Source organism: Esox lucius, chromosome 20 (genome assembly GCF_011004845.1).
Source record: "Esox lucius isolate fEsoLuc1 chromosome 20, fEsoLuc1.pri, whole genome shotgun sequence".
NCBI lineage: Eukaryota > Metazoa > Chordata > Actinopteri > Esociformes > Esocidae > Esox > Esox lucius.
Genome location: NC_047588.1, coordinates 945443 through 961875, shown reverse-complemented (window position 1 = coordinate 961875; position 16433 = coordinate 945443). Strand labels below are relative to the sequence as shown.

At 43.0% G+C, this 16433-nt stretch overlaps 1 long non-coding RNA gene across 1 annotated transcript in view; it reads right to left on the bottom strand.

Moving 5' to 3' along the window:
* LOC109615590 overlaps positions 1-16126 on the bottom strand; it is a 31009-nt gene extending 14883 nt beyond the window's left edge. Inside the window, exon 1 of the long non-coding RNA XR_002196587.3 lies at positions 16030-16126. This is a non-coding gene — a long non-coding RNA (uncharacterized LOC109615590). The remainder of the gene's footprint in view (positions 1-16029) is intronic.
* Positions 16127-16433: the final 307 nt, after the last annotated feature.

Genomic DNA, 16433 nt, shown 5'->3' with positions numbered 1-16433 from the left:
GGTCACTCGTGTGAAGGAACTCCCAAAGTAGCATATCAAAACTTGCATTTCCACAGGCAACGGCCAAACTAAGTTGAGACCAACAAACATCATGACTCAATTTACCTCCTAAAGTCTAGGGAATTTTCTCAATTTTAGATGTAAGTCTATGTCGTTCAAAATAGTGGCGGTCAGCCAAAATCGCTACTTTCACGCATATCTCATGCAAAGACATCAAATTTGTACTAGCAATTAACAATGTTGGATAACTTAAGGTCTCCACCCTTACTACAATTTGATTCGAAATCATAAATGTAAACATTAAAGCAACCAAAAGGAAAACTTATTCAGCTTTCACTTAATGTTTTATCATCCCAAACTGAACATGCTTGTGTTGGTAAAATTACCACGGGTGAGAACAGGCTGAACACTCGAATTTAACCCTTAGTAATATGCTACCTTGATATAATGTTAAAGGTGGCGGAAGCCATCCCAGTGGACCTGCCCACCCTTCCTGAAGCTCTGAGCTCCACACATATATGGTAAGCCATTAGCAAGGCCAAATGTTCGTTTATGGTCCCCAGACCATCCTCTCAATTTAGCCTACATCGTTCGTTAACTGAAGATTCTAGATTTAGTGTCCAACCTATCTAATATTTTCGCAGTTTGTAAAAATGTGCTTATCATTATCTATACAAAAACTCAACATTATGGTGGAAATTAAGAAACTCTTAAGAATGGCGATCCAGGCAGAAAACAGATGTATGACGTCACTATAATCAAGGTACAATAAGTAATCCAAAGGAAAACTCAATGTAGCCTTAAACACCTTTACATCAATACCCTATTTGTTCACTAATGTACCATTCCAGAATTTAAATTCCATGAACGAGTAGCAGGCGCTGGTTTTTTAAAAACACAAGTATTATCCCAGTTATCGTTGGTACATACATATAAGAGAAACTATATTATTTAACCAAACTCAATTTAGCGTTTAAAATAGGACGTCTAATTTTAGGTTAATTTAAACGGGAATAAACTGGCTTTGGCTATTTGCAGGCTATGACTATATTGACTGAATCCAGTCTTCATGGAAACAGCATGTTATCTTAATACTAAAAACTTTCGCTATCGTCTGCTTCCCACTCCATACAAGGAGAGAGAAAACACTATTTTAACCCCTCATTACGAAACCATATTTTACCATATTTTACCAAATCACAGAATCATCATTATACCAATTTCTAAGCTATCCCTCTAATTATATTTCAGACAATATTCTCTTAAACACCTAAGTTAGCAGGCTAACACTCCCACGTGTGCCAGCCATCAGGGAAATTCTATTTCGCAATTTCAGCACAAAGGGAAAAGCCGAAAGAGTAGGCCTCCCCAAAGAACCATATTAACAACGCAATGTAAGCGTTCGCCCAAACGCACACCAAACAAGACGAAACATTGCGATTACAAAACTTCCAAGTTAACACCGACCTCGGTAAACGAGATCAAATATTCTATCAAGGAATACTCAATGCAGCCAATCGGATCCCTCGTGCACAGGGAATACCAAAATGGACAAATGCATTTACTAGACCGACCACAACCAGACAATGACAAATGCCCGTGACTCGGGCCATAACCACATACACAAGTGGCGCGTGCATATACAACTTCTGTAGCATACTGATCCAAACCATAAGCTGACTATCAATTGCGGCAATTTACAGGAGCCTTCTACAGGCACTGAAAGTATGAGATCCAATCTCAATTTCATATTTAAGTCCACCCTAAATTGCAGATGTTCAAGCAGTCCAACCGCTTATAATCCAGCACTAATCGCAACGCAATAGGTTAGCAGCATAGGAATTGTTGTGAGGCCTAACTACAGTCGCTATTAACCAAAACACCACACTTCAACATCCAAAACCATTATATACAGGAGCACGCTATACTCCATCACGCAGTCCAACTGCTGCACGGGAATGGGTGTCAGGACACGGAACAAAAACGACATGTTTCTAACTACAGCCGCCCTGACTGCAATACTCCAAAAAAACTTCTAGTCACCATACTTTCTCAAATCCATCTATCAATTTCCACAAAACCATCAAACCTGACTTACAAAAACAACCACATTGTTTACTAAAGCATATGAAAACTGTATTAAGGAACAATCTCACCGGTTGATGCTCCCTCTGGTCCCCTGTCTGACCGTCCGCACCCCTCCCTTAGGCGGTTCAGCGTTCCTGCGTGTTTCCGTTGAATCACTCGCGGCAAGGCCAAAGAGATTACGGGTGTATACACCTGGTGTGTACAACTCCCCACTTTTGGAACTTTTCTTGAAACTCGTAGACATGCTCAACACTTCCAAAACGGAGCAGAAAACGGCCTCCAGCGGCCCACAGCATTTCCACGTTCACAACGAAAAGGTCCACAGAGCTTGGCCACGTTATGACTCCAACGATGCAGTTTCCCGAGCGGGCCTCCAAGGAGACCCACCTATCGGTCCAGCTGAACTCCGCGGGGTGGGGTGACGGGCGATCAGAGGAGAACGAGCCATCTAACCTGAGCAAAAAAAAACTACAACACAGATCAATATACTCCACGCAAACTTTCCATCTACCTCCAATCAACCCGACAGGCCGCGCATCCATCACCGAATGAAAACGCCAGTCGCCGGAAAAACCTAATAACACTCAAAGAAACATTGTTCACATGTCCAAACACCATAAACGTCAGTGATAATTTTTGCCGGTCCAGCGTAAACACGAGAGACCGGCAAAGATTTACTGTCGCACTTCCCCATGTTCCAGATTTACCCAGTAAATCTAGTTTATCTCAACCAACCAGAAAGCGAAGTCAAGCTCGTCAGCCCACAAATGAGATTTTAAAAGGTCCAACCTTTTACTGCAGATTTTAAACTATAAAGTCCAACTTTAAGTTTTTAAACCGAATTGCGTTCTTACCTCCAAATTCAATTTCCGCAGGAAACCTGTACTGATCAGGCACGAGTCACAGCTCCCGTCAGGCACTCTTTCTCAGCCCGTCAAAGGATAAGCCTTTTCTGGACGATACTAGAATTCCAGAGCTTTCTCTGGCCGTGCACGGTTAACCTGTTAGGAAAAGGACTTGAACCGATCAGGATTAGGATCCCGGACGTGCCCCCAAAATGTGATGGCAATTTCTAAAAACCAAATAATTGTATGAAAATGGTAGGTAAGACAGGAGAAATCAATTGCGCAATAAACGGTTTTAATCTTGCTTGCAAGGAGAAAGTATACAGGTTACATGGTAACAGTGAATAGTTTCTAAATAAAAACATCATTTCGACAGTATTTATTACATAGAAAAAGGGGTGTGGTAAGATGCTGCCATCTGTTTCATGTCAATCAAACACCTTTCCCTTTGTTCTATCACACAAGTCAAATGCTATCTTCCCCCACCTTATCCTTCCTGCCATAATGTTTACTGTAGTGTTTACCCAAAGGGGCCAACTGGCCTTACTGCCCCCTGTTGTATCTTCTCCTATCCTGTCCTAAAACCCATTGATCTGCATCTGGACAGACAATAGATGTCCCCTATGCAAATACCAGATCCCCCACATTCCTGTACCTATCTTAACAGTGGGACTCAGTCCTTTACTCAGTGAGAATACATTGTATAAAGAAATTTCCACAACAATGTGCACGTAGGCAAACGACCGTTCCGTATGCTCACCACCAATCGCCTGCTGTAAGCCTTCCTGCCGGGGGATTTCTGTTTGAGGATCAAGGATGCTTACTTCCATGTCCCGATCGTTCGCAGGCACAGGAAGTTTTTCCAATTTGCTTTTCAGGGCAGGGTCTACGAGTATACAAGGATTCCATTCGGCTACGCTCTAGCCCCACGCACCTTCTCCAAATGTCTAGAGGTGGCGCTGGAGCCCCTACGCAGGGAGGGCATCAGGATTCTGGCCTATCTAAACGACTTCCTGATTCTAGCATCGTCCCTGGAATTGGCCAGGACGCACACTGTCTGAGTGGCCAGCCCAGCAGGTTTCTTACTTGGGTCTGGTCATGGACACGCGCACGATGAGAGCACCCATTTTGGACGCGCAGGCTCTCAATCTGCTCTTTGCCCTCAACCTGTGCCGGCCGCCCTGCAGGCGCCCGGTTCGGACAATCATGTCCCTGTTGGGCATGATGGCCGCAGCGCACAAAGTTGTTCCCCTGGGCCTGCTGCACATGGGCAGCCTACCGGCCTGGTTCGCTCACCAGCGGGTGTGAGGGAATTTTCTACAAATTACATATATAATTACACGTTTTATGACGTTTTATATCAATATGCATGCTTAATCACTTGTTTTATGAAATATATTAATATGTAATCCAGACACACTGACAGTGAATGTTATACTCCGGCCACTCACTCAGGGACAGTGAGCTCTTGGGAAAATGCATGATCATCATGATATGTGTATCAAGTCCCGAGAGCCATCATGAGTGATCATCCTCCTGTGTTCAGACACTTATGACTCTGAGATATATGGCCTTTTTGAGTTCATTGGAAAAAGTGACCCAAAAATGAACCATGAGGTTGCTTTTCTTGAGTTCATTCGAAGTGTGACCCAAAAGTGAACCATAAGGTTGTCATGAGTTAGGAGTTTTAATAAAGGACACTTGGGAAGAAACGGAGAACAAAGGAGAGGGCCCCAACCCAAGGGACTTCCAAAAGCGATGGTCAGATGGCGTTATGGGTAACATTTTGTATAAAAGCCATGATCCTGGAATTTGGACGTATCTGCAGAAGGGTTTGGCTTTGATGTCTGTCATTCTTGTATGATTTTCATTAAAGTCTATTGGATTCACAAGTTCCAGAGTTTAAGTGCTTTTTGTTTTAGTCGTTGTGGACTTTTGTTTTAGTCGTTGTGGGTCGACCCCGTGCGTCATCAAAACCGGACTTTGTCTCTGCCAGCTCGCCTACAAGGGGATCTGAACTATAGCGCGTCTACTGGCTCGGATCAGAGCGGAGGGGCTTCGGGTCATCCTGGTGGCACACGATCGTCCTGCAGCTATCTGGTATCTGGAGATGATCCAGTTGCTGGCAGACCGTCCGTGGTTGGAGGGCTCAATTCTACACCCTCCATCGCTCTCAGGAGCTCTCAGGGTCTAGCTCCTGAGTGTGACAGGCTTTTGAACAGAGGTTTGTCCTCTGTCGTCGTGCGCACCATACAGGGCGCTAGGGCAGCGTCTACGTCCAAATTGTATTCCTCTCGCTGGAATTGTTTGTGTCATGGTGCACGCAGAGGTCCTCGGACCCTTCGTGTTGTCCTGTAGAGGAGATTCTGTCATTACGCTTGGTGTAGGCTCACCTCCTCCCTGGGGTGTTACCTAACATTTCATATTCATTTGTATTCTCATGCCCCTCATCTCGTGATGTGTGGTACATGGGTATTTTCAGTTGTGCTTGTGTGGAACGGATACATTTCCCTCTCGCATGAGCTCAACATCCTTTCTTCCTGGGTTGGCCTATATGATCATGGGCCTACACAAAGGGGGATTCCATCATTACGCATTCGATCATCCCTTTCTGACCTTGTCAGCTGTTGTGTATGTTTTTGTCTTGGGGTTTTTGAGGAAGGTTTTATTGGACCCTGCGAGCTTACTGGTGTTCCGGCAGGGAGTGCATCTTTGGCTCGCTCGCTTCGCCGTGAACCACTAGGAACTAAAGCCCCTCTAGGGGGCGGAGCTCCACGACATATAACGTTAGTTACCGGGAATGTAAATCCGGTTATATGAGTGGAGCGGAGCCCCCAAGACTTGTTGCCCTGCCGTCCCACGAGTTATGCTGAATAATCTCGGGAGGGCGTTCTCTGGGCTCACGGGTCCTATATAGGGGCAGGCGTGCCCTGATTGGCTCTCGCATCTTGCATAATGAGTTTTCAGTACGGCCGTGGATGCGGCCAGGGTAAACCACTAGGAGCAAAAGCCCCTCTAGGAGGCTCCGCTCCACTCATGTAACTGGAGTTAAATTCCCGGTAACTAACGACTGCTCACCGGTGTGGGATTGTCCGAGTCGGTAGACATTTCGTTGTCTATCTTCTCCAGTTTGTCTTCAGGAACATAGTTGATTATACACTGGATATAGAAAGTCTACACACCCCTTTTAAAATGACAGGTTCTTGTGTTGTAAAAGAATGAGAAAAAGATAAATCATGTCAGAACTTTTTCCACCCTTAATATGACCTTTAACGTGAACAATTCAATTGAAAAACAAACTGAAATCTTTGAGGGGGAATTATTTAAAATAAAAAACGTACAATAACCTGATTGCATAAGTATACACACCCTTAGTTGAAGCACCTTTTGATTTTATTACAGCACTCAGTATTTTTGGGTAGGAGTCTATTAACATCTTGACGTGGCAATATTTGTCCACTCTTCTTTGCAAAAGCGCTTGAAATCTGTCAAATTGCGAGGACATCTCCTGTGCACTGCCCTCTTCAGATCACCCCACAGATGTTCAATTGGATTCAGGTCGGGGCTCTGGCTGGGCCATTCAAAAATGTTAATCTTCTTCTGGTGAAGCCATTCTTTTGTGGATTTGGATGTGTGCTTTGGGTTGTTGTCATGCTGAAAGATGAACTTCATCTTCAGCTTTCTAACGGACACCTGAAGATTTTGTGCCACAATTGCCTGGTATTTGGGACTGTTCATAATTCTCCTCCCTCCTGACTAAGGGTTCCACGTGCAGAAAAACTGCCCCAAAGCATGATGCTCCCACCACCATGTTCACTGTGGTTATGGTGTTCAATCAAAATCAATCAAAATGTATTTATAAAGCGCTTTTTACAACAGCAGTTGTCACAAAGTGCTTTACAGAGACACCCGGCCTTAAACCCCAAGGAGCAAACAACAGCAGTGTTGAATTTCAGTGGCTAGGAAAAACTCCCTAAGAAGGTCGAATTTTAGGAAGAAACCTAGAGAGGACCCAGGCTCAGAGGGGTGACCAGTCCTCTTCTGGCTGTGCCGGGTGAGATATTAAGAGTCCAATTGGAATAATAAATAAATTTCTCTTGGCTAAATCCAGAGTATATTCGATTTTAGACTAGGTCAGAAGTATGACCAGGTGGACAAGGACAGGAACAGCAACGGTCCCCCCCAAACCAGGTAATCCGCAGGTGTGGACCAGGACCTCATCTCCTTCTAAAATTTAAAATTGGAGGAAACTGAGAAAGTTAGTAGTACATCCCTCATGTCCCCCAGCACAATAATATAGCAGCGTAACACCTTGGAAACTGTTCTTTGGGTGATGTGTAGTGTTGTTTTTGCGCCAAACATACCTTTTGGAATTATAGCCAAATAGTTCAACCTTGGTTTCATCAGACCATAACACATTTTCCCACAAGCTTTTGGGAGATTTGATGTTTGTTTTTGCAAACCTCTGCCGAGCTTGGATGTTTTTCTTTTAGGAAAAGGCTTTTGTCTTGCCACCCTACCCCATAGCCCATTTATATGAAGAATATGGGAGATTGTTGTCACATGTAGCACACAGCCAGTACTTCTTCACAGCCAGAAATTCCTGCAGTTCCTTTAATGTTGCTGTAGGTCTATTGGAAGCCTCTCTGACCAGTTTTCTTCTAGTCTTTTCATCAATTTTGGAGGGATGTCTAGTTCTTGGTAATGTGTCTGTTGTGCCATATTTTCTTCACTTGATGATGACTGTCTTCACTGTGTTCCATGGTATATCTAATGCTTTGGAACTTATTTTGTACTCTTCTCCTGACTGATATCTTTCAACAATGAGATCCCTCTGATGCTTTGGAAGCTCTCTGTGGGCCATGGCTTTTGCTCTGAGATGCAACTAAGAAAATGTCAGGAAAAACCTACTAGAACAGCTGAACCTTATTTGTGATTAATCAGAGTCACTTTAAATGATGGCAGGTGTGTAATGACTTCTATTTAACATGAGTTTGAATGTGATTGGCTTATTCTGAATACAGCCACATCCCCAGTTATACAACCAGGTTATTGTAAGGTTTTTATTTTTCATTTTTCCCCCTCGAAGATATCAGTTGTTTTTCAATTGAATTGTTCACATTATAGGTACACATTAAAAGTGTAAAACGTTCTGACGTGATTTATCTTTGTCTCATTCTTTTACATCACAAAAACCTGGCATTTTAACAGGGGTGTGTAGACTTTTTATATCCATTATAGCTTGGTTGTGGTCTGAGGCTGTGGTAGCTGAGTTAGCTCTGGGCTGATGCTTCCTTTTCTGTTTAGGTGTTATTTTTGGTGAAGGTTCCATAATTACTAAATTCTTTTGATTGTGTAAGTTAAGGTTATAGCAGCTTGAGAGGTTTCAAATGAAATTAAGTATACAAGCTCACATGTGCGACTGCACACTTTGCCAGCTTGAAATCTCAGCCGCCTGTTAGATTAACGCCTACGCCTGTTACATTCACGCCTGCGCCTGTTAATCTGAAGCCTACACCAGTTACCAACGGCTGCGATATAAAAGCTTACTAGTGCTAGATAAACCTTTGTTTGATTTTAAATGCAAAATGTACCACCGTAGCATGTTCCACCTTTTATTATGTAAATATAGTACTCACTCTTTACTTGGGGATCACACTACTCAGCCTCCCCGGGAAAGTCTATGCAAGGGTTCTGAAGAGGAGAATACGGCCGATAGTAGAACCTCAGATTCAGGAGGAACAGTGTGGTTTTCGTCCGGGCCGTGGAACACTGGACCAGCTCTCTACCCTCTATGGGGTGTGTGAGGGTTCATGGGAGTTTGCCCAACCAATCCACATGTGTTTTGTGGATTTGGAGAAGGCATTCGACTGTGTCCCTCGCAGCATCCTGTGGAGAGTGCTTCGGGAATATGGGTTCCTGGATCCTTTGCTGAGGGCTGTCAGGTCCCTGTACGACTGAAGCAAGAGCTTGGTCCGCATTGCCGGCAGTAAGTCAGACTTGTTCCCAGTGCATGTTGGACTCCGGCAGGGCTGCCCTTTGTCGCCGGTTTTGTTCCTAATTTTTATGGACAGAATTTCTAGGCGCAGCCATTGGCCGGAGGGTGTCAGGTTTGGGGACCACACGATTTCGTCTCTGCTCTTTGCGGATGATGTTGTCGTGTTGGCCCCTTCAAACCAGGACCTTCAGCATGCACTGGAATGGTTTGCAGCCGAGTGTGAAGCAGTGGGGATGAGAATCAGTACCTCCAAATCCGAGGCCATGGTCCTCAATCGGAAAAGGGTGGCTTCCCCACTTCAGGTTGGTGGAGAGAGCCTGCCTCAAGTGGAGGAGTTTAGGTATCTAGGGATCTTGTTCACGAGTGAGGGAAGGATGGAACGGGAGATTGACAGACGGATCGGTGCAGCGTCTGCAGTAATGCGGTCAATGTATCTGTCTGTCGTGGTGAAGAAAGAGCTGAGCCGCAAGGCGAAGCTCTCGATTTACCGGTCAATCTACGTTCCTACTCTCACCTATGGTCATGATCCCGGATACAGGCGGCTGAAATGAGCTTTCTCCGCAGGGTGGCTGGGTGATCCCTTAGAGGGTGAGATGCTCGGTCACCTGGGAGGAGCTCAGAGTAGAGCCGCTGCTCCTCCACATCGAGAGGGGTCAGCTGAGGTGGCTTGGGCATCTGTTTCGGATGCCTCCGGAACGCCTTACGGCGTTGACATAAAGGTTAGGATGGTACGCGGTAAAGATGAGTTCTGCCTTATGGGGGTCGGGGATGTGCGTTATCATTTGCATATATTATCAGCGTCACTATTTGTCAAGAAAGTGTCTGTTTCGCCAGCCGTGAAACTTGGACATGCTCATGCTCAACCAATGCCAAGTACCCAATTGAAAGAGTGTGTATGAAGACATTTAGTTTACCGGCTGGGGGTCGCATTTGCAACCAGGAAAACCTATTTTTAGGACCTCTACAAAAATGTATTGTAATCGTATTGGTGGACAATGACAGTTTTACCGGAAGTTACACAAAAATCCATTTAATTTCAAACATTATAATTTGGAGTTTATGGCTATGTATACAGATGGTCAGCAATTTCCTAGCAAACCATTCCAACCAAATCACACAACAGGGTCAGCAGTGCATGAATTTTACCAATTGGCCTTAGCTTCAGGAAAACACCTAAAGGACCAAACCTTGGCTATTGACAGGTCGGACTTCTTACACATGCCCTTTATGCATTCAACTGTGCATCCGACGAGGAGTGTGGTCAGCACCTGTCCTTGATCAAGTCAGGGAATGTACAACTTGAGATGAGGTTCAGACAACCACTACCCCACACAATTAATTTAGTTGTTTATTCAATCTTTGACTCCATTATCGAACTGTCAAACTGGTGACAAGTCATGGTTGACTACTATTAGGAAAACGGTGTGGAAATGAATAGCGCAGAGTTGACTAGTGGGGTGAACCAATTTTCATCTAGGACCCATTTCTATGGTGTGCTTGCAAGCGAACAACTACCTAGGGGGTCAGACCGAGATGTTGCATCAATGATGATTGTCAATACACACCCAAGCATTCAACCCGGGGAGCACTGGCTGGCTATTTACATAACGCACAATGGTCAATCAATGCCTTTCTGAAAACCTGTGAGAATGTGGAGTACAGTTAAAACAAGTACAGGACGTGGTTCAACCACGTGTGGGCAACATTATTTGTTCTTTCTCTATCAAATGACAAAAGTTTTAAAGATACAGAGTTATAAAGATGTTATGTCTTTTTATGTTGATGATTCACGAGAAAATGATGTCCTAGTCTCAAAGTTTATAGCTAAGATGTACCAGAGTAAGCGTGATAAGCAAATGTTTAATTGCATACAACATGCTCAATCTTGTGAATCGTTTAATTTGTGCCATGGTGGTTGAAGAAATAGAAAAGCAAATCACGTGTTTGTCAACTTTATTATTCAAAAATAAAACCATTTGTAAAACCACATCAATGTTTACATAGAATTTTTCATACAACATTTATTCAAGGTAAAACATACACTTTGACAATGGATCACAAATGATAAAAAAGCATGAAATAAAAACACATTAAAAAGGATGCCATTTTGTGGGGTCCGGGATAAGGGGTTCAAAGAAAGCTTTGGTTGGTTGAAAAACTGTTGCTGGGGGTGTGGCTAAACCATCCATTGTGTCCCCAGACGTTTGTTCATACAAATTGATTTTATGTCTTACAAGCGCATTTGGAATAGTCGTAAAAGGCATATTGAGACATGCCATGGCCTCTAAAAACACCCCCCACCCCAACGGTCTTCTATCGTCAGCAATTTTATTGGTTGCAGTCACACTTTTAACAAGATCCAACAGGTGGGACCTTGCAACTGAAGAGTTCTTTCTAGACATGTATATAATTTTGTCTTTTTGTCTCTTTACTTCTCGGAGCTGCGATTCTGTTAAGGGTATATTTCCGCGCCTTAGATCAAGCGCTATTTCACAGAGTGATAGAATGAGGTCGTGGATGCTGATTCTAAAATAACTTTTCGTTGACTTGCCGGTGCCTTAAATATCATGTTCAAAAGTGTTGCATTTCTACGAATGCATTTAGACATGATCCAACTTTCTTAGGAACATACACGACAGTCCAATCCCCTGAAAATAACCCTGTTCTCAGACGGTAGTCTTCTGATGTTGTAGCTTTAAATTCAATAAGTAAATAACCAAAAGGTGGATGTGTTGCATCTTTAAAACTCTCCATGAAGAATCGAGAAAGACCGGGGTATATATGTCTGCCTAAAATGATAATCTTTTGCTTGTCGCGGGGGGTTTTAAACAAGATGAGGTAGTTTGTGTTCAAGTTAATAGTTCTACTAGATTTGCCTTTAACAAACATGTTTTGGACAAGGTAAATTGCACTCAGGTTACGGTGGTGTGAATATTGTGTGAAAACTCTCTCCATCTCCAAACTCTCTGATGCACTTTTCATTAAATCGTCAATAATTAAAAGGTTGTTTTTCTGAATCGGTAGCAGATTGTCATCACACAGCAATGTTGGTAGACCTTCTATAAAAGTAATCTCCGTTACCTTCAACATTTCGTCATACAGCGGTTGCCAACATGAATAAACCAAAACGATATTTTGAATTTCTTTGGAGAAAACAACATCAGGATTATCCAGCAACATCTTCACAAAATATGTTTTACCAGAGTTACTGGGGCCACTAATGACACAGCTGATGACTGGGTGTTGTAGTCGTGGGTCAAAACCGCTATCCATCCTAGACTGTGGTTTAGTACTCGTAAGGCCTTGTGCTGTAATCAGGGAGCAGTACACGCTTGTTGTACACAACTCGGAAACGCTCAGACACTACTCGGTTTTTCAAAGTGAATGTTCTTTTATCTCTAGCAATAGTGTCTGCATTAGCAAGGACATGATCATCATCACCGCCCTCACCCCGTACAAAGTTATCAACCAGTCGTTTCAGCATCTCCAAATTAACAATGGTTGTGTTGTAGCTGTTGAGCGTAATGCCTTTTGCTTTGAGACAGGTCAGACCTTTAACGGTTTTGTAACCGTATGTTTTGGCCCACCACTAACAAATTGAGCTATGCTGTCACTATCTGGTAACTCATCGGTCAAGTCACCTAAGAATGGCCCCAGTGGGGGAACCCAATCCCCAAGGCGTGTGACAAAGATCACGGAATCAGTGTCTGTGTAGAGTACACGTCTATCCAACTTTTCCAAGAGTGAATACAACTCGAGTCTAGCATAAGCGGTTGTGAACGTGGCAATACCAATGTTGCCGTTACGTGGTTTGATTGGTGTCTGTTTTGTGTAACGCCACTGTACCATTGCAACAGTGTCTGAGATGAACGAGAAATAACCAACATCTATTTCACTGGAAAAAAGGTAGTGGCTGAACTCCTCCGGATCTGTAATTAACATTGTGTTCATAAGGTTAGTCCGCTCACCCATCTTACCCCAAAGACTATTCATTGACAATTTAGCTAAAGATCGCCTAGCCCTGTTTATTATAATATTTTCCTTGTCAAGCTGCACACCCTCCTTTTCATGATATTCACGGATATCCTGGTCTTTAGCCTCATCGTCAACCACAGATGGTGGGAAGCCGCTAGCTTCCTGCTTGTGCTTCAGGAATGTTCTCATGTAATCCGCAAAAAGATCATCTGATGTCCTAGTGAAATCCCAGACTTCAAATATTTCCACAATGCGATAACCTTTCTCAACAGCCTTAACCAGCTCAATAGAAACCCAGGTACCGGTTAAAGATATTTCTGAATCAGTATGTGAACAATCAGTTACCTGGTTTTCAGACTCTGCACATAATCTACACAAGGGAAACACAGCAGTAAAACGGGGTGATAAAGGCCTTTCGGTGGACACACTGTAGCCTTAACAATACCATAGTAGGTGTCTAGTGGTTTGAAATCTCGAAAGATTATGTCTGGATTGCCAATCGGATAAGTCTTTGTCTTGTTGCAGAATGGGTAAAGACTACAGACATTGTTATACTGAATAGTCTCCCCTTCTCGAGCCGTAAACTTCAGATGAATCGCATTAGTACGACCGCCAAAAAGAGCATCCCTAGGGTCAAGGCGCTCTGGAGCATCAAAGGTCTTCAAGAAAGCTTTGACATCTGCGGATGTGTTTTTAAGCTGATTCCACTCACACTCCCATATGAATTGAACATGTACGTTGTGTTGTTCTTTCAAAGCCTCTAGCTTTATCAACCATTGCTGGTGCATCAACCCGTACTGAAACTTTGTCACTGGATTGATGCTTGTTGAACAACGACACATTGTGACCGTGCCAGAAACAACATAGAAATTCATAAACCGTGCTCAACCCATCGCGTACTGCATATCCATCAATGCAGTAGGCACCGATTTTCACTTCTCCCTTGTTCAGGGTGTGTTGTATTGATATATTCTCATCGGAGGCCACATATTCAAACCACTTGATTGAGCTGTTTGAGAATGTCTTCTGACAACGGTTGTAGTTGTCTGAGGGGACCAATGCAATGGTGTCCTTGGTGAGGAATCTGTTGCAAAAGATTTTCATGCAAGCCGAAGCAATCGTAATTGACCGGAATTGGTTAACACCACCACACTCTAGGAACTCGAGTCTGTAGGGCATACAACCTCTCTCAAGATGACCACATCATTCACACAGTAAGCCTTTATTTCATCCTGCATGACAAAGGGGTCTGCGGAAACAGTTGCATACCATTGAAAAACTCATCTTTTTCTTTAGCCATCATGGTATTCACACCATAGTAATGCAGTTCCGGATGGGGGCCAGCATAGTTCTCATTCTCCTTGATGTTAAATTTGTAAGGATAGTAGCCTTTTTTCGAATTCTTAAAACCCATAGCACGTGGCAAGGCCGACGCTTCATAGGTAGGAAGCAATGACTATCAATGTATCTCTGATTGAATGTGCTGTCTGTAAAAATCATGAGCTTGCTACCATTAGCAATAAGTGTCGTGCCAACACCATTGTTAGCAAGGTATTGCATCAAGATGTAACCATCGAAACCTTTAGAGTTGTGTGCTATAAATGTGTAGTCATTATATTTCAGTTGCCTAAACTTTTGGAAAAAAGCAGCGACACAACCATCTCTGGCTGAACACCACGTCTTGTTATCAAAGCTTATCGCGCAAACAAAATTTGCAGTGTGTACACCATTCACCGGATTGGCAATTGTCTCAAAATCGTAAAATATGTAGTGCTCACTGGGGTCCTCGGGCTTGGAGGGTTTTATAAAACACTGATGATTCATTTCAACCATCAGATCCACGTTACAATTGGGGCACATGTTAACCATGCACCTGTGTGCTTTATAGTTGGTAATACCAACATTGTAATAACGGCCGCAATCAACACAATATTTCTTCTGGTCACACCTGCTAACCCAACGATCCACACTTTTGTGGTGCTTCAAGCGTTTATGCTGGCTATAACAAAAATCTGAATAACATATCCGTTTACAGTCAGGGCACTGCTTTGTGTTACGGGTGTGGGTATGACAATCTTTATGAAGACAGACACTACAGCTATGTTTACAACCATTATCACCACGGGTGTTGAAACCGGTATAGCACCAGTCACAGACATATGACACACCCAGAAAACCCTTCAGATTCATGATGCCATAGAAGTGGTTATCGTGTTAGTACATAAGGACGGTTCTAGGGTGGGTGTCCTTGCTGTTTTGAAACTTGGTAAAGTGACCATCCCGTGTTCGGTGAAAGACAACAATTTTACACCCTGTCATTTCTTCAAACCTAACGATACCCATCAAACAAACAGAAAAACATGTAGAATCATTATTCACAGCCACATATAAATGCCTTCTTTTTTTTATTGATAATTTGCTCTATCAAGTGTTTGAGCTTTACGTCGCGGGGCACTACCCTCACGGTTTTTGTACCACCAGTTCTAGTGATTCATCAATCATAATCTTGGCATTACTCTGCATAACACTTTCAAGAAAATTACCAAACGTGTGTTCATTATATTCATCCGCTCTCATGGTCACATGTACGGGGTCTATCAGAGATTCACCAATCAACTCAATCTGCAGACGGTACAAAGTCTCAAGCTTTAACAATCAAAGTATCCAAGCCTGCCATAATACTTTCGTAGAATGTGCCAAAATCACCAACTTCACCAGTATTTTGTAAATGTATCAATTGTCGTAATTCAACATTGTCAATCGCATTACGTTGTATAACTCTAACATCGCCATGACTGCATTGTGTTTGCATCAGAAAGCTCGAAGGAGAGTCAACTAGATCATGTGAAAAATGGGGGCTACTAAGCTCGGTTAACAAGCCTTGTATTTGAGGATTATTGTGTGCATCGCTGTGTAACAAAGTAATGTTTGGTTCATTTGTATTTTGGGGTGTGATCGATTGATTATGTGTAGAGGTTGTTGGCTGTTTTGTGTCTGGTCTGTTGTTAGCATTATCTTTCGCCATTTCTCTAGCTTAACGTGTAAACAACGATACACTATTCAGGTTAAAACTCAAGCATACATTTACATACAGCGCAGTTTTTGATGGGTTGATGGTATTACCTTCCGCTTTCAAGCATGAAAGAAAACAATGAAACAAAAATTCCTTTATGCTGTGCAGCCGCAAGGTAGGGTGTCCGTACTCTGTATCATCACCGGGCTGTCCTCAATCTGTTGGAATAAAGAATGTTGTACCAAGGTTCAGCTGTATGCATAGTCAATTGTTAATAACACTTTAGAACAACCCTAAACATTTCTGTAAATATTACACAAATACACAAAAAGTATCTGCTCAGCTTTTGTAAGATCACAACCGCACAGTCCAGCTGACACAGATGCTGTTCACTTGGTCTAAATACAAATAGAATTAACAAGCGTATACAGATAATTAAAGCTGATTAACAATAATGTCAAAAGTCTACTTAACAAGATTTGAAGGCCCAGAAATGTGTTTACCAAACATGGCT